General features: G+C 50.8%; 1 protein-coding gene across 10 annotated transcripts in view; it reads left to right on the plus strand.

Annotated features, from left to right (window-relative positions):
* The first annotated feature begins 533 nt into the window (after nt 1-533).
* The window catches only part of PAQR5 (progestin and adipoQ receptor family member 5), a 92,606-nt gene continuing 73,959 nt past the window's right edge, over nt 534-19,180 (plus strand). For 7 of the 10 annotated variants that reach the window (XM_035259050.3, XM_078333507.1, XM_035259051.3 and 4 more), the window contains exons 1-2: nt 534-633; nt 5,514-5,592. The gene's annotated coding sequence lies outside the window, so the exon portion shown is untranslated. Of the gene's footprint in view, nt 634-5,513; nt 5,593-6,166; nt 6,286-19,180 lie in introns of all 10 variants that reach the window. The other 3 variants (XM_078333508.1, XM_035259049.3, XM_078333506.1) reach the window with 1 other exon arrangement.

Genomic DNA, 19,180 nt, shown 5'->3' on the forward strand with positions numbered 1-19,180 from the left:
CCCTGCAGCACTCCAAGAGGGAGGGGTGGAAGTCACTTCAAGGGTTCAGAGCGGCCGGAAACCTCTCCCACCAGGGAAGGGGACCCTGCGGTGGGGCTGCGGGCACCCAGTTTTTTCTCTCCGTCCCTGCACTCCACCCCAAGCAGTTTTCGACGGGCAAGCTCTGTAGCTCTCCTTGCCTCAAGGAAGCTCTGAAGCCTCCCTGCCGTCCCTCGGCTCCTGGGGTGGAGGTGGACTGGGGTACATGTGCCCTAAAAGAATGGGGTGTGAGAGGCCTAGCACGCCCCCTGATTCCCTGGCTTATGACTTTGGTGGCACCTCAGGCTGTGGAGTGGGGGGTAGTGGGGTGGCGAGCCTTTGGAGGTCAAAGACACAGGGTCGGTGGCACGTGATGAGGCGCAGGCCTGGCTCAGGGAGTGGTGCCCACAGCCCTCGGCTCCTCCCCTGGGGCCGCCCCGCCCCGCGCGGGAGGGGACGGGCTGGGACGGGCGTGGGTAGGCGCGGCGACCCGCAGGACCAGGTGCAGCGCCGGCGAGTCTGGGGTCGCCGCGGCCCAGGAGGAACATCCATTCTCCGTCCCGCCTGTGCGGTCCCCGCGCCCTGTCCCCGGACGCCGAGACCCTCAGAACCCAGGTAACCCCTGGCGGGACTCCCCGCCGCGCCCGGCCTCCCCGCCTCCGGGTCCACGCACACCCGCCCGCCGCGGCCCTGCGCGGTGGAGCCCGGGTGGCCACTCCGAGCGCGAGTCTCGGAAAGTTTGAGCCCGGGCGGCCCTGACTGGGCAGCGGGCGGCGCGGCCACTTTCGTCTCACGCAGGGGCCGGTGTGAAGGTGGGGCGGCCGCCGCCTTGCACAAGGCTCTCTGCTGCCATGGGGTGCCCGGGTGGGGGGGTGTCTTGCCTGGCAGCACCTTTTCTCTCACTCTCCAGGGCGTTTGCGCGGCTCACCTTTCCTCCACCGCCCCGCTCCCGCCACCCCCCACTTTAATAAAAGCCTGGGATTGGGGCTGCACAGTTGGCGACTTCTTTACATCTGGGCTTCCCGCTTCCTGAGCCCAGATGTGAGCCGGGGCTGAGCGGGACAGTGTGGGTGAGGGGCGGCCCTCTACCCTCGGGGGTCGGTCCCAGCCCTGCCGAATTGGGTGCCCAGCTCCAGGGAGTTCCCTATGCTCTGTCACTGGCCTCCCCGCTGGCCACAGCTCTCAGCTGAGCATCTCTTGGCTCCCCCAGCACTTCCAGTCCCCGTCGGAGGAGCCCAGGAGAGGGGGTGAACCCCAGCCCAGCAGAGCCAGAGCTCAGGAGCCCGGTAACTCTCATCCAGGAGCAGAACCGGCTTCCTCCCGCTTAGGATGGGAGGAGGGCTCAGCTTAGTGGGGGTCGGGGGGGTGACAACTGCCCCTTCCCACGCAGAGCCAGAGAGAAGAGATGGGGATTGGTCAGGGGATCTGAGAAGAGCTGGCAGCCAGCAGGGACACACCCCTGATGTCATTTGAACCTAACAAACAAATGGCAAGCAGATATCAGCACATGGGCGGATGAGAAGACAAGGAGGCCCAGCGAGGCGCAGCCATTTGCTGGAGAAACTGATGGACTTTTCTCCAGCACTGAGTGGAGGATGCCCCACGGCAGCCTTCCAGAGCAGGATGGTTGCTTCTGCATTCTTGCAGTGCCCTTGACTCAGCAGGGGTTTATTTCTTCCCCCATACTCCCCACTCTCCTAGGTTCTTCCTGTGAAAGGGGTTCACGGGACAGGGCACCTCCAGGCAGACACAAACTCCAGTCAGGAATGTCCTCCAAGAGCCAGTCAGTGCCTTGCTAAGCTCCCAGAACTGCAGGAGGGCAGGGACCTGCTTTGTTTCCTGCCATAGCCATAGTACCTGGCACAGGGAAGGTGCTCTTCGAGAATGGAGTGAATTCGCCTGCAACAGCAAAGCTTCTTTTCCAGCTGCCTTATCTCTGCCCTTGGCAAACAGAAAGGGCACTCTGAAAAGTTGGATCAGAAAGGTGTTCAGCCCCGCCACTGTGATCCCTAGGCACCCTTACCCACGTGGAGTAACTTTTTCTCCTTACACCAAAAGCACATCCTTAATCCTATGTGCTTTTTTCTTTCTTTTTTGAGACTGAGTCTCGCTCTATCACCCAGGATGGAGTGCAGGGGCACAATCTCAGCTCAGCACACTGCAACTTCCACTTCCCAGGTTCAAGCAATTCTCCTGCCTCAGCCTCCCAAGTAGCTGGGATTACAGGTGCCCAACACCATGCTCGGCTAATTTTTGTATTTTTAGTAGAGACAGGGTTTCACCATGTTGGCCAGGTGGGTCTCAAACTCCTGACCTCAGGTGATCCACCTGCGTTGGCCTCCCAAAGTACTGGGGTTACAGGAATAAGCCACCGTGTCCAGCCCCCATGTGCTTTTCCAGAGAGACAGGGTACTTTGGATTTATCCTCAACCCACATCTTGTCCTGCCAAGGAGAGGCAGGGGCCGGTGGGTTCCGTGCCCAGCTTAGCCTTACCCTAGACTGGAGGCAGAGCAACTTTGTCTCTTGACATAGAATTCTTACCTATCCCTTCAGGGGTAAGAATTGGAATTATTTGGAAATTCTAATCTGCATTGCCTTCTCTCTCTCTTTACCACTCCATTGGGGCAGCTATGAATTGGGGGAAGAGAAGGTGCTTTTCTGGGCCTCAATTTCCTCATCTGCAAAACGAGAACAGCAGACCCTGCGTGGTTTTAGGAGATAAGTAAGCGGTTCCAAAGCGCTCTGTAGGCTGCGAAACAGACTGTAAGAGCGGACTTGCGTTCTCACGTGTGTCCGCCTAGCCTCTGCAGTTGGCTCTGAGTTTGTTCACAGCATCTTGGCATCCCTCACTCATCCTGAGCACACAGAAGGTTTGCGAGACATATTTTCGAAAATAATCCCTACAGGAAGAGAAATTGTGAATTCATAAGAAATCGGGGGAGTCTTTTGTTTTTTTAGCCCAGCATCCTTGCACATAGACATGTGTATACACACACACACACACACACACACACACACACACAATTTTGAGACAGGGTCTTGTTCTGTCACCCGGGCTGGAGTGTAGTAGCACGATCTCTGCTCACTGCAACCTCCGTCTCCTGGGCTCAAGCTACCCTCCTTACCCCAGCCTCCTCAGCAGCTAGTACTGTAGCACACACCATCGGGCCTGGCTAATTTTTGTATTTTTTGTAGAGGTGAGGTCTCACTGTGTTGTCCAGGCTGGTCTCGAGCTCCTGAATTCAAGCGATCTGCCTGCCTCTAGCTCCCAAAGTGCTGGGATAACAGGTGTGATCCACTGTGCCCAGCCAGAAATGGGGACTTTGAAATCCCTCTCCCTCCCTCCTCACGTGAGGGGAGGGTCAGTTGGAGGGAAGGAAGGTTCTGAGAGCCCCTGTAGGTGGAGGTGGCCAGTGTCTTGTTCATCGAAGACCAGGGCAGACTGAAGGATGTAGAAGAGTCCTTGGCAGTGCCCTGAGGATGCCGCCCACCCTGCTTTGAAGAAATCCTCCCCTCAGTCAGGACTTTTGAGGCCCTGCCCCCAGAACCCTGTGTGATCCCTGGACTCCTCAGCAGACCCAGGTGTCTGCCTTTGACCCGAGGACAGGCCAGCATGCCACGATTGGTCAGTTCTGTTCCCTGGGGGAAGCCATTGAGAGACTGACTGGGGCTCAAGCCCGTGCACAAACCTACCACCCCCACCATCCCCGAGAGCTGTCCCTGTACTCACACATGGCCCTGCCCAGTTTCCCGCCACCATTCTTGGCTCCTACCAAGGATCTGGCAGAGTAAGGGATTTAAACCCAGAGTCTCTAAGCTGAACTAAGCCTTAGCACCTGTGTCCTCCTGCTTCTTCTCTCCTTCATTTTCCATAGCTCATATCCCCTTCTGACAGTCTATAGATTTCCCTCTTTAATCTTCTTTGCCATCTGTCTTCCCTGTTAGAATATCAGCTCTGTGAGGGCAAGGCTTTCTGCCTCTCTCATTCCCTGGTCTATCCCTAGGGGTCAGAATGTAGTAGGTGCTCACAAGTGCTGAGTAGATGAACACATCCAACGCACCCGTTCTCAGTTTACAGATGGGGAGACCGAGACCCAGAGGTGAGGAGTGACTCTTGGAGGCAGAGCTGGAGCTTTTCCTAAATAGACTCAAGTTAATTTAAAGTTGGGTCTCTGTCCCCCACTTTGAACTACCTTGGATGCTAGGGGTGCTTAAGAGGCCCTTGGCAAGAAACTTCAGGCCAGCTGCCTCTGGAGTTTCCCAGAGGGGCCCCTCCCAGACTGAACGGACAGCTGCCGTGTAAGGTGATTGGAGAGTTCCAGGGAGGAATCATCCCCATCAGACCTCCATCCTCAAAGGAAACCTCCTAGGGCCGCTCTCCCAAGGCAGCCAGTTCCTCTGCTAGTGAGTTCTCCCTTGGTGAAACTAGTGCCCTCTGCGAGTAACCTTTAAAAATTCCCCAGTGCAATTAAAAAAAAAAAAAAAAAAAAAGCACATCCAATAAATAAATAAATTCCTCAGTGCACCGGAGAACTAAGGAAGTCCAAAGCCAGGCTCCAGGCAGCCCTGGGAGAAGGGGTGGAGTTCCCATGGACTTGGACTAGGGATAAACAACCAGTCTGAGAAGTGCAGCCAGAGGCCCAGGGAAGCCTGGGCTTCTGAGGCTTCTCTGGTGAGAGAAGCTAGAGGCCTCGGTGCTCAGCATGGCGCCCCGCCCACACCACCCCACAGAGGAACAGATCTTGTACAGGCCTCTACGTTTCATCCATGGGGAGCTTTGGCTTTTCCCCCCAAGCCCTGCTATTGACCCCAAACATCTTTTTCCATCGTTACTGTGGTCTGCCAAATTCAGGGTTGGAATGCACCGGAACCTTGGAGTTGGGGGAGGGACTCCAGAAATTAAGCACTGAAGGATATGTAGGAGCTTTCCAGCTTTTTGGAAACATTAAGAAGGAAGGGGGCAGGCAGGTGAGGGAGCAGCGATAATGCTTTGCCAGAAGAAACGGGTCTGTAATGGTGCCTTCTGTGACTGAGGCCATTGTAGGCCCCCCCCTACCCCACCATCCTTGTCCCCAACCACTGTCTGTGGGCTCCTTGCTCCTGAAGAGGGTGACGACCTGACCTAAGACGGAGCTTCATGCACTGCTGCCCTGGCCTTCTTTTTATTACCACGGTTACTACAAGTTTGCTGACTTTCAGCCACAGTGGATGGAAAAGTACGCCTGTTGCAACATGATGTGAGTCAGTTGTTCAGAAATAATGGGATTGCACCGTCAGCTCTGGTGCCCTGGCTTCTGGCTCACAGCTGGAGACACGGTGTGGGCTCCTTGGCGAAAAGGGTAAGGGATGTCAGTTTGAAATTAAGCAGGATGGCAGTGAGGGTCCAGCAGGTTCAAGAGATCAACCATCATTGTTGGCATCTAGCAAAAAAGAAAGTGCCACAAAGCAGTGATCCAAGGTTTAATTCTTACCCATGTCCTGTCCTCCAACCCAGGTTCTGCCTTACACAGTCACCCTCTCTTCTGATGTTGACCTCAGCCAGGACCACCTCCAGCATGCTATGGACTTAAGGGGTAAGTTTTGCCCAAGCCTCAGACAGGGAGGGTCATTCTGCCTGGACACACTGTAGCCCCTTAAGACAGTCTTCTTCTGATTATTTGGGAGCCCTGAGGCCAAGATGATCAGCTCACTTTGGTGGGATTCATTTGGAGCCTGCCAGAGACACAAAGCCCAGCGATGACGGCTTCTGGACCCCAGAGTCCCAAATTCAGCCACTCCACTAGCTTTCCACTGGTCTTGGAGTTGGTCACTGCACTCCTGGGAGCTGAAGGCTAGTGTGGTTGGTAGAGAGCCCTGGATTCTAATTCTGACACTATCTAATGCACAGTGTGACTTTGATCCTTTCTCCATATGCCTCAGTTTCCTCTTCTGTACAGCTTAACCTCAGCACTATTGCCTTTTGGGACTGGATAATTCTTTGTGGGGTGCATTGGAGGGGAGGGTGCTGTGCATTGTGGGAGGTGAGCAGCAGCCCTGGCTTCTACCTACCAGACAGCACAGCAGCACGTCCCCTTCCCTTCCTGCCAAACAAAACTGTCTCCAGACATTGCCAAATGTCCTCTTGAGGACGCCCCATCTCTGGTTTAGACCCCTAGGTTAAATGATCTCAGAAGACCCTCCCAATGATCATCCTCAGGACGGGGGAGACTGTTTTCTCTTCCCAGCGTGTTCCATGAACGTGGACTGTGTGAATGAAGAGTCAATAGGTGGGCCATGCAGGGACTTACAGGTGGAGGGGCCCCCTGGACCTCATGTTGACAGCCAAAGCCAGTTCCCTTCGCTTTCCAGACCTTGGGTTATATAAATTGGGGTGGGGGCCGGGGCTCGGAGTGATGGGGAGAGAGATCTGTGGTCTGGGCCCACACACTAAGGTCAGTGGCCTTCCAGTGCAGGGCAGCGTGGTGACTAATCATCTATCCATGCCCTAGGACTCAGCCCCCCAACTTTCCCCTCTCACGCTGCCCTGGGAGGGGACACAGGAAGTGAATCAGCCCACCCACCAAGCAGAGGAGGGAGAGAGGGTGGAGCGTGCTGTCATTAGATGCAAGGTCATGTCTGTGCCGGCCTACCCCGGGTTTTTATTTTGTTTATTTCTCCCAAGTTAGCTGTTTATTAACTTCGCCTACAGAATTCCCCCTTCTGACCTTGTTGCTTAATGGACGGATGGAAGGTCTTTGGCAGGGGGAGGGGTTTGTTGATGAACAGTAGAAGTAAATCACTGTTCTGGAGACAACAGGCTGTGAGGTTTGGGATGGTCCTAACCCAGAACTGTGGCTTTGGGAGATTTACTCCTTCATTGAAGAAGCTCTGCTCTGGACGGGGGCTGGTTGTGGGGCAGGAGAGGGGAATGAGACAGAGTGCCTGCCTGCAGAACCCCTCCATCTGGGAGGGCAGACATGAGGCCGTCCCTGCAGGGTACTGGGAATGTGCATGGAATGCATGGAGCAGGGTGTGGGCAGCTGCACCCAGCTGTGTCGTGGGGAATTGGGGGTGGGCGGCAGGGGCAACACACATGTTTGGGGAGGTGGTGGAAATGTTCAGGGAGCTTCCTGAGAGGAAGACGTGGATTTTTTGTTTTGCTATTTTGTTATTGCCTTTTTGTTATTATGGTAAAACATACAAAACATAAGATTAACCATTTAATCATCTTTAAAGCTCGAAACCCACCGTCATTAAGTGCTTTCCCGTTGGTACGCAGCCGTCACCCCCACCCATCTCCACACCTTTTTGTCATCTCCCAATTGAAACTCTGTACCCAATAAACGCTAATTTCCCATTTCCCCTCACCCCAACCCTGGTAACCACCATTCTCCTTTCTGTCTTTTTACGAACTCGACCACTGTAGATACCTCCTGCAAGTGGCATCATGTTGTACTTGTCTTCTCGTGACTGGCTAATTTCACTTAGCACAGTGTATTCAAGGTCCATCCATGTTGTGGCATGTGACAGAATTTCCTTCCTTTTTAAGGCTGCATAATATTCCATTATACATACACAACTTTTTCTTTTTTCTTTTTGAGAGAGGGAGTCTTGCTCTGTCACCCGGGCTGGAGTGCAGTGCTGCGATCTTGGCTGGTTGCACCCTTCGCCTCCCGGAATATACCACATTTTGTTTATCATTTGTTACTGACACTTTGGTTGCTTTACCTCTTGTCTGCTGTGAACATGCAAATATCTGTTTGCATCCCTGCGCTCACGTCCTTTGGATGCATGCCCACGAGTGGAGTATCTGGATCATATGGTGATTCTACGTTGAAGTTTTGGAGAACTGCCGCAGTATTGAGAAAGCGGTGTTTGAACTAGGTTTTAAGGATGAGTGAGGGATCTCTGGGCACCTCAGAGGGAAAGGGAGGGGAGAGGAGGGAAGGGAAAAGCCCAAGCTGCCTGATGAAAGGGGCACCGAGGTGTTGGTGCTTGGGGCAGGAGATGAGGCCATGGAGGGTGGAAGGGGCTGGGGAAAGTATGGAAGGTCTTGCACCCTTCATCCACCCCCATGTGAGGCTGGAGAACTTGGGCTCTGCCCTGTGGACAGTGAGAAATGTCCAGGGAGTTTTCATCAGAAAGTGAGACAGGCCGATGGTCATCTTAGAAGGACAGTTGGGAGGAATGTCCCAGGTGGACTGAGAGAGAAAGAGGCCTGAGGCAAGAAGAGCGAGTAGGAAAAAGCTGGGGGTCCCTGCGGCTTTCGGTGGGGAGGTGGAGGGAGCAGGTATGAGGGGTGCTTTGCTGCACAAGGGTGCCCAGAATTCTGGTTTGTGGCTGGGTTGACGGTAGCACAGCCACCTGGGTAAGCTCACTGGAGGAGCAGCTGGTGTGACAAGATGAGTAGATGGATTTAGGCCTGGGGGCTTTAAAGGGCCCACAGAACCACAGGGAGATGAACTGAGAGGTGAGGGATTGACAAGTGTGCAAAGGTAGTGCAGAGCTAGGTGCTGAGTACGGGGTGAGAAGCCGGTCAAGGGCCAAGGCAAGGACTGCCATCAGGTCACCTGAAGGGCCCTGCAGAGTTAGCGGATAGGACATGGGGTGGCCTCTGCTCAGTGTGGCTGAATCCCTGCCCCGGGCATTTCATATCAATACACACATTCTCTCGGACAAGCTTGAGGATGTATGCTTGGGTTGGACGCTGTGGGTGGAGATCCAGAGGTCAACATGACTCAGTGACATTCATTAATTTATTCATCCCATCAAGCTCAGAGAGTGGAACCTGGCCAATACCTTTGCACAGCTAAAGACTGAATGGTGATAGCAGGTGTGCAGGAGAAATGGAGTGTGTTATGGAAATGTGTTGTGGGGACATGACAGGCTAGGGCAGGATTTCTCACCTTGGCCCTGCTGACATTTTGGGCCAGATAATTCTCTGTCATGTGGGACTGTCCTGTACACTGGAGGATGTTTAGCAGCGTCCATGGCTGCGATGCAACAGATGCCAGTAGCCACCACACCCACCCCCTGCTTGTGACAACCAAAAATGTCTCCAAACATTGCCAAATGTCTAATGGGGGGCAAAACCACCCCGGGTGAGATCCATCGGTCTAGGCGTCAAAAAAGGTTTCTTTGAGGTAGTTAATGTTAATCTGAGTTCCAGAAGATAGATAGGAATCAATGAGGGTACAGCAGGGGTGGAGAGTGGAGGAGAGTAATCAAGGCACAGGTTCCAGCAAGTGCAGAGGCCCTGAGGTGGGAGAGAGCACCGAGGCAGCAGTGAGGAACCTGGTGTAGCTTCCTCACTGAATGAGTGGGGAAGGCTTTGATTAGGCGAGCAGCGGTGAAGCGGGGAGAGAAGGGTCAGATTCTAGGGATTTTCAAGAGGGAACACTCTAGGTTCTGATGACTGAAAGGGTTTGGACATGACAGTGCTAAAGAAATCCCCCAGGTGCAGAGAATGAAACCGACTAGAAGCTGGTGAATTACATTTGGGGCATGTTGGGTTGGAGATACTTGGGAGACAGCAGGTGGAGTCCTGAGCTCGGAAGAGAGGTCTGGTTGGAGATACACAGTTGGAAGCTATATGCGTACAGGTGATGAGAGAAGCCCTGCATGGATGGGACAGCCCCAGGAGAGCCTGTGGGCTGAGAAGGGGAGCGTGGAGAGCAGGGCCTGGCAGGGAGCGGCAGGAGCTCCAACATTTAGAGATGGGGAACACGTTCCGAGAGAGAGAGTGGAGAACCCCAGGGAGAATGGGGCTGTGGAGGCCCGTGGAAGAGGGCTCCAGACGCAGGGCACGGCCCACTGTGAAGCCTGCGGAGCACGAGCGAGTGAGGTGAGGAATGAGAAGTGGCTGGGCATTGAGAAGTGCTACGGGGAGAAACCAGACTGAGATGGTTGAGGAATGGGCAGCAGGTGGGAAGAGAGGCAGCTGGCAGACAGTTTTTCCAAAAATGTGTCAGTAGAAGTGAGGAGAGAGTGAAAAAGCCAGAAAGAGAAGTGGGTTAAGGATCTCACTAGGAAGAGTTTTCACCCTCCATCTCCACCTTGGAGGCAATGTTAGCAGTCCCATGCATGTGTTAGGAAAGGCACATATAGATTCTTTCCCCCAGGTGGTGGTGCATGCATGCACTCTGCCCCTGAGTCTTAATTTTCCACCTAGCTATCTACTGTAAGGTTTTGTTGTATCAGTACATAGAAAGCTGCTTCTTGGCCAGGTGAGGTGGTTCACATCTGGAATCCCAGCACTTTGTGAAGCTGAGGCAGCCGATCACCTGAGGTCAGGAGTTCAAGACCAGCCTGGCCAACATGGTGAAACCCTGTCTCTACAAAAATACAAATCAGCCAGGCATCATGGTAGGTGCCTGTAAACCCAGCTACTTGGGAAGCTGAGGCAGAAGAATTGCTTGAACCTGGGAGGGAAAAAAAAAAAAAACGCTTTATGACTGTATATGGATGTCACAGAACTTATTTAACTAATTTGATTTTTGGGAGGGGGATTTTGAGCGTTTTGCCACCACAAATGATCTCCCACAGAATCCCCTTGTACCTCAGTCATTTTGCAAATCTAGGTGGCTACAGGTAGGATAAAGTCCTAGACGTGGAATTGGTGGGTCAGGGTTATGAGTGTTTGTATTTGAAAAGATACCAGCAATGTGCTCTCCATGGAGTCCGGAAGATGTACCCGCCTACCAGCAGCAGATAAGATGCTCATTTCCACAGCCTCCAATAGAGAGTGCTACCAGACGCACCAGTATCTGCCAGTCTGGAAGACAGGAGAAGATTCTTGATATAGTTTTAACCTGCATTTTTGAATAAGGTAGAATACATTATCACAGATAGAAAAGTCATTTGAGTTTCCTTTCCTGCGAACGGTCTATTCGTGTGTTTTATCCATTTTCTTCTAAGTTGTTGATCTTTTTCTGATTAGAGGAATCAGAGGGAGTCTTGATGTCCTGGGGAAACTAGTCTTTTGTCTGGAATATACTTTGTATGTTTTTCCTTCCCCATTTGGTCAATTTCTTTTTTCCTTTTTTTTTTTTTTTTTTTTTTGCTGTTACTGCTGTTTTTTTTAAGAATTATGGATGTGGATGGAAGAGATTCATTAGAGAAAGGGGATCTCAGATATGGAGGTCCCTGAGGAAGCATTGAGGTGAGTTCCAGAATGGACCAGGGCTTGTTCTTAAGCAGGAAGGGAGCCACCTCACTGTCACGACAGGTAGAAGGGAGGGAAGAGGGAGCTGTGTGCCAGGAGTTGGGCGGCTACACGTTGAAAGAGTGAAGGAGATCGTGAGTTCATCTACGGAAGGGGCTGTGTTTTCTTTTTTTTTTTTTTTGAGACGGAGTTTCGCTCTTGTTACCCAGGCTGGAGTGCAATGGTCTCGGCTCACCGCAACCTCTGCCTCCTGGGTTCAGGCAATTCTCCTGCCTCGGGTCTGCTTAGATTTTGTGTTTGTCTGTGTGTCATTCGCTAGTCACAGGGCCAAACAATCAGCCCAAGTAGTTTCTGTCTCCCCTGCAATTTAAAATCCATGCTCTGAATCACTTCCTTATCTAAGTCGGACGCACCCTGTCAATCTTTCCCTGCCCTTAGTTGCCCGGTTCCAGGTACCAAACAACTTGGGACAGCCTCTAGGCCCCAGTGCCCATAAGGGTTATTTAAACTAGCCATTCCTAACCTGCTCAACCTGCCCTGCTGTGCTATTCCCATTGAAACCCAACGAAGGGTCTGACTGAGGCCTCCTGCTCACTGACCAAAGCCTGGTGATTCCCCTGCGGCCACACCCCAGCTTTGGTGTGCCCCATCCTCTTGGGAAATGTAGGTAGTACCTTCTTCCTTCAGCAGCACTGCCTCTCTCTGTTATTACTCGGTTGCTTCCATCAGTTACAATCCTGCAGGGACACTTGAGACCACAAAGGACTCTCAAACAGGAATAGAATGTACGGGTCAGTACACTGCAGGTCCAGTGAGGCTCCAGAGCTACCACAGCATGAGTGGTTAAATAAGCAAGTTCTCCGGGAAGACTTCCTGGAGGAGGTGGGCTGGGGAGATGGGTCCCGAAGAATGAAAATGAGGAGATGCCTTGTAGTGGGAATGGCAAGAGCAGACTGGGGGGCGCAGGGGAGTGTGTGTGTGTGTGTGTGTGTGTGTGTGTGTGTGTGTGTGTTTGGAGGTCAGGGAGGACAGCAATCAGACCTGAAGGAGGCTGGAGGAAAATCTACAATGAGGAGGTTAGTCTGATGGTGTATAGAGGAGGCAGGGGCGATAGGGTCCAAGAGGTAGGCTGCAGCCTGCAGATGCTTTTTGCAAACATGATGTTTCTTTCCAAGAATGATTTGATTTTGTGGTAACTCCCTCTGGGGGCTCAGGGTGGGGCTTGAAGCTGCTTATGATGAAGGACCTAGATGTACGCTCCAACCCTGCACTAAGTCTAACCTGACAAACCCCCTACCCTGCTACCTTTTGGTTACCAGATTAACAAAACCCCACTCCTGGCTGAGCTCAACCATCTGACTTTGCCCATCAACCCTGGCACAAGGCATCCTCTTCTCTCTCTTCTGTTTGTTACAGCAGCAGGGAAACTTCCCTCCTAGCTGAAGTGAGCCTCAGCCCCCTGGATGCCTGCTTCCTCCCCACGAAAACCCCCTTCTCCCGCCCAGTGCCTCCCTCCCCCAGGATCAGCCACCCATACCTGACAACTGGTTGTGACTTTTCAGGGGCATTTTTGACTTGATGAAAGAAAACTTGAAGACCAAAAAGGCTTTTTTTTTTCTTTTTTTTTCGAGACAGAGTCTCACTCTGTCACCCAGGCTGGAGTTCAGAGGCATGATCTTGGCTCACTGCAACCTCCCACTCCTGGGTTCAAGCTATTCTCCTGCCTCAGTCTCCCAAGTAGCTGGGACTACAGGTGTGTACCACCACAACTGGCTGATGTTTGTATTTTTAGTAGAGATGAGGTTTCACCACAGTGGCCAGGCTGGTCTCGAACTCCTGACCTTGTGGTTCACCCATCTCAGCCTCCCAAAGTGCTGGGATTACAGATATGAGCCTGGCGAAATCAAAGTCTTTAAAGCACGAAGACTTGAGCCATAATGGTTGGATGATGGGTGGTGGCGTTACTGTGCTGGAGCTTCAGGCCCTGTTCCACGCTGCCTCAAATCACACCGACTCTTTTTGTGGGGTGGGGATTTGCCTATTCTAATAATGCTGGCCTGGGTCATGGTCCTATGTGCTATATAAATCCATAAATCCATGGGAAGCTCACAAATGCATGCACCTGTTTGGCGATGGCTCATGCTATCTCATGATTTCTCTTTTATTGTTGCTTAAACCGTTATTTAAGAGTGGAATTGGGGGGAAGTCATCTCGCATTCAGCAAGTGCTTGCCTGGTTCTCATGAACCCTGAACTGGGCCTGGTGCCACGGATCTTAAACCTTTGTTGTGCGTGTATTACCTCCCCGGGAAAGACACTGTCATGAGACCGGATATCGTGGCTCACACCTGTAATCCTAGCACTTTGGGAGGCCAAGATGGGGGTAGATCACGTGGTCAGGAGTTCGAGACCAGCTTGGCCAACACAGTGAAACCCTATCTCTACTAAAAATACAAAAATTAGCCAGGCGTGGTGACACCTGTAATCCCAGCTACTCAGGAGGCTGAGGCAGGAGAATTGCTTGAACCTGGGAGATGGAGGTTGCAGTGAACCAAGATCATGCCACTGCACTCCAGCCTGGGTGATAGGGTGAGACTCTGTGTCACACACACACATACACAAAAGACACTGTCATGACTCCCTGTTGTCAATGCAGAGAATAAGAGAACTCAGCCAGGCACAGCGTCTCATGCCTGTAATCCCAGCCCTTTGGGGGACCAAGGAGGGAGGATCCCTTGAGCCCAGGCATTTGAGACCAGCCTGGGCAACATGGTGAGACCCCCATTTTTACAAAAAAAAATTTTTTTTAATTAGCTGGGAATAGTGGTGTGTGTCTGTAGTTCCAGCTACTCCGGGGCTGAGGTGGGAGGATTACTTGAGCCCAGGGAGTTGAGGCTGCAGCGAGCTGTGATTGCACCACTGCCCTCCAGCCTGGGCAGCAGAGTGAGACTCTGTCTCAAAAACAGCAACAACAACCACTAAATAAATACATAAATAAATAAAGGGAACCCAGATGGTCTGTGGTTGGCAGAGAAGATTTCTCGAAAGCGGAAGAGCTCAAGCAGAAAGTACATCTGGAAAAGGTAGCAAAGGGGAAGGAAGAGAAAAGGAAGCCCACCAAGGAGGCCCCATTTCCGGCCCTTACAGAGCCAGGTGTCCCCGAGGGAAGGTTGAGCAGCAGCCCTTCAAGGTGGCCAGTGGATGGGGATGTGTCACCCTGGGCTTGGTGGGGGTGTGATAGGTGAGCAGGTGAGCTGCCTAAGAAGGAAAGGGACAGGAGGCAATGGAATTCCTGCCAACAGTGAGGGTGGGGGTCTGTGAATTTCACCTCTTCTCTGCCAGCTAGGGAGTCCTGGGGGGCTGCAAGCTGGATGGGCAGGGCGTGGGGAGCAGGTGGACCCAGGGACCTTGCCTTTCTTTCTTTATTTTTTTGAGACTGACTTTTGCTCTTATTGCCCAGGCTGGGGTACAGTGGCACAATCTCAGCTCACCACAACCTCTGCCTCCCAGGTTCAAGCAGTTCTCCTGCCTCAGCCTCCTGAGTAGCTGGGATTACAGGCATGCGCCACCATGCCTGGCTAATTTTGTATGTTTTAGTAGAGATGGGGTTTCACCATGTTGGCCAGGCTGGTCTCGAACCTCTGACCTCATGATCTACCTGCCTTAGCCTCCCAAAGTGCTAGGATTACAGGTGTGAGCCACCGTGCCAGGCAGGACCTTGCATTTCTGTGAGGGACTGAAGTTCCTTCATAGCCATCTCCCCAAGCACCCCCAAGGCAGGGAACAACCTTTCTCCCAGATCAGGCAGGTTCCTCCTGCCTGGAACCTGGCTTGCTGAAAGGGGGTGATAGGGAGCGGGGAGTACTTCGGTTTCTGAAATGCGGGATGTCAATAGTTCATTTCTTGGATGTTTTTGGTACACATCCTCTCTAGAAGCTGACTAATCATTTTTTTTTTTTTTTTCAAATTATAAGTGGAAAAAAAAGGAAACTGTGTGAAGGAGGATGAAAACTTTGGTTTCAGCACAGGCTTAACCGAGCAGGAAGGGAAAGTGATTGGCCCGGTCGCCCTCCTCCCTCCTCCCGCTCCTGATCTGGTTTGGTTTAATCTTCACCTTTGTGAAGAGGCAGTCCCAGACGCCCAGCTGTTGGAATGTTACTTCTGGGTGTAGCTTAACAAGACCATGGCCTCTGGACTTACCCTGCGATCAGCTCGCTGTGTGGTGCTGAGCAGACCCCTGACATCTCTGGGCCTTGGATTCCTACCTGGCTTCCCTTCTGGATGCAGCATTTTTGCCTTTAGGTATCTGGACCATCCCCTCCCACCGATAATAAAGTCTTTGCTTCACACTCTCAGGATTACCTTAAGGGCCTGAAAAGAACAGAGGAGGCTGAGGAGGTGAATCCCAGCCATGCTCTTGGAGGCTGGGTGGGCCGCGCGCTGGGGAAGAGAGGGAGCCCTGCCTCTGGCTGGGCCTCCGCCAGGCCTGCTGTGCTGGAACACCCCGCATTGTCCCACGGCCTCAGATTTGACTTTCAAAGGGAAAACAGCTCTCCTGATAAGGTGGGTCTGGTTCTATGAAAGACGGCTTTGTTCCAGTGTCCTGCAGGTATGAACAGAGGCTGCGCCGGGTCTCTGGGGGGTTAGACGACTCTTGCTCTGGGGGAGCCGAAGGGTTTTATATGCCTGGGCTGTGCCTGAGCTGCACCTGGGCTGTGCTGGGCTGTGCCTGAGCTGCACCTGGGCTGTGCTGGGCTGTGCCTTCAGCATCGCTGTCTGGGCTCCTGTTGGTGCTGCGCACTCTTCTAAATGTGATCTTAGGGGACGCTCTGGAGGAGCAGAGCAGGAGTTGTCGTCTCCATTTTCTCGGCCTGGGATGAGGAAACAGAAGGGCGTGCAGCTTGTGCAGAACCCCTTGGGCTTCCCAGGGGACAGTTCAGGTCAGACTTGAACCAGGTCTTAGGACTCCTTGCCCAGAGGTCCCTTCCCCACAGACTGTTTATGATGGACCTTAACACGACTGCGACTGCGCTCTCTGCCCTTTCTCCCCTCCCCTTCTGCTCTGATGTGTCCCCTGCAGATCAATTGTTGACAATTATTGAGGAAATGAATTCACTTTCTTCAGGGAGGAGGATCTGGGTCTTTGTGTAAATAACAAGAGAAAAGAAAAGTTTGCTCTAATAATTCCAGCGAATCCCCGCAACACGTCCCTCTCCCCAAAGCATTAGCATGTCTTCATGTTTCCAAGTGTTGGAAATAGATGCTCAGTGCCGCAAGGAAAAATTAATACTGAGACAAAAGATCTTTCAGCAACACAATTTCTACTTCCTGGACTGCAGAAAGGGTACCCTCGCTAGCCATCTTGCCAGGAGGGTACAATGAACAAAGGAAAAGACGTGAATTTATCTGCTGCGCATTTGGGGTCATCCTTACTGCTGTGTCTGATTTCCATTGGCTGAAGCCAGACCTCACAATCTAAACTAAAACCAGATTGGCTAACAATTTAAAACTTTTCTAAACAGGTAAAAAGCAATGGAGGGCTGGGACATGCCTGTGAGCATGTCCAGCATAGACATCTTGGTTAAAGTACAAGGACATAGAAAGTATAATGTGCTTGTAAGCATGACATGTCTAATAGCTACATAGGATAGTGCTTAACAAAGAGTTATTAGCACACTTATTCTTTTTTTTAATATATATATTTTATTGCACTTTAGGTTCTGGGGTACCTGTGAAGAACATGCAGGATTGTTGCATAGGTACCTACATGGCAATGTGGTTTGCTGCCTCCATCCCCCCGTCACCTATATCTGGCATTTCTCCCCATGTTATCCCTCCCCAACCTCCCTACCCACTGCTGTCCCTCCCTTAGCCCCCTCAACTGATCCAGTGTATTATTAAACAGGGAATCCTTTCCCCATTGCTTGTTTTTGTCAGGTTTGTCAAAGATAAGATGGCTGTAGATGTGTGGCATTGCCTCTGAGGCCTCTGTTCCATTCCATTGGTCTATATCCCTGTTTTGGTACCAGTACTATGCTGTTTTGATTACTGTAGCCTTGTAGTATAGTTTGAAGTCCGATAGTGTGATGCCTCCAGCTTTGTTCTGTTTGCTTAGAATGGTCTTGGCTATGCGGGCTCTCTTTTGGTTCTGTATGAAGTTTAAGGTGGTTTTTTCCAGTTCTGTGAAGAGGGTCGTAGGTAGCTTGATGGGGATAGCACTGAATCTATAAATCACCTTGGGCAGTACGACCATTTTCACGATATTCATTATTCCTAACCATGAGCATGGAATGTGTTTCTATCTGTTTGTGTCCTCTCTTATTCCCTTGAGCAGTGGTTTGTAGTTCTCCTTGAAGAGGTCCTTTACATTCCTTGTTAGTTGTATTCCTAGGGATTTTATTCTCTTTGTAGCAATTGTGAATGACAGTTCATTCTTGATTTGGCTCTCTTTAAGTCTGTTATTGGTGTATAGGAATGCTTGTGATTTCTGCACATTGATTTTGTATCCTGAAACTTTGCTGAAGTTGCTTATTCGTTTAAGGAGATTTTGGGCTGCGACGACGGGGTCTTCCAAATATACAATCATGTCGTCTGCAAATAGAGACAATTTGACTTCCTCCTTTCCTAATTGAATACCCTTTATTTCTTTTTCTTGCCTGATTGCTCTGGCTAGAACTACCAATACTGTATTGAATAGGAGTGGTGAGAGAGGGCATCCTTGTCCAGTGCCAGATTTCAAAGGGAATGCTTCCAGTATTTGCCCATTCAGTATGATATTGGCTGTGGGTTTGTCATAAATAGCTTTTATTATTTTGAGATGTGTTCCATTGATACATAGTTTATTGAGAGTTTTAACATAAAGTGCTGTTGAATTTTGTCGAAGACCTTCTCTGCATCTATTGAGATAATCATGTGGTTTTTGTCTTTGGTTCTGTTTATGTGGTAGATTACTTTTATAGACTTGTGTGTGTTGAACCAGCCCTGCATCCCCGGGATGAAGCCTACTTGGTCGTGATGGATAAGCTTTTTGATGTGCTGTTGCAATCCATTTGCCAGTATTTTATTGAATATTTTTGCGTCTATGTTCATCATGGATATTAGCCTGAAGTTTTCTTTTTTTGTTGAGTCTCTGCCAGGTTTTGGTATCAGGATGATGTTGGTCTCATAAAGTGATCTGGGAAGGATTCCCTCTTTTTGGATTGTTTGGAATAGTTTCAGAAGGAGTGGTACCAGCTCCTCTTTGTACATCTGGTAGAATTCGGCTGTGAACCCATCTGGACCTGGCCTTTTTTGGTTGGTAGGCTATTAATTGCTGCCTCAACTTCAGCCCTTGTTACTGGTCTATTCAGGGTTTTGACTTCTTCCTAGTTTAGGCTTGGGAGGGTGCAGGTGTCCATGAATTTATACATTTCTTCCAGGTTTACTGGTTTATGTGCATAGAGTTGTTTGTAGTCATCTCTGATGGTAGTTTGTATTTCTGTGGAATCAGTGGTGATTTCCCCTTTATCGTTTTTTATTACATCTATTTGATTCTTCTCTCCTTTCTTTTTTATTAATCTGGCTAGCAGTCTGTCTATTTTGTTGATCTTTTCAAAAAAACAGCTCCTGGATTTATTGCTTTTTTGAAGGATTTTTGTGTCTCTCTCTCCTTCAGTTCTGCTCTGACCTTAGTTATTTCTTGTCTTCCGCTATCTGTTGAGTTTTTTTGATCTTGCTTCTCTAGCTCTCTTAATTTTGATGATAGGGTGTCAATGTTAGATCTTTCCTTGCTTCTCATGTGGGCATTTATTGCTATAAATTTTCCTCTAGACACTGCTTTAAATGTGTCCCAGAGATTCTGGTACGTTTTGTCCTCATTCTCGTTGGTTTCAAAGAATATCTTTATATCTGCCTTCATTTCATTGTTGATCCAGTTGACATTCAGGAGCCAGTTGTTCAGTTTCCATGAAGTTGTGTGATTCTGAGTTAGTTTCTTAATTCTGAGTTCTAATTTGATTTCACTGTGGTCTGAGAGACTGC

This window comes from Callithrix jacchus, chromosome 8 (assembly GCF_049354715.1).
Source record: "Callithrix jacchus isolate 240 chromosome 8, calJac240_pri, whole genome shotgun sequence".
NCBI classification, from domain to species: Eukaryota; Metazoa; Chordata; class Mammalia; order Primates; family Cebidae; genus Callithrix; species Callithrix jacchus.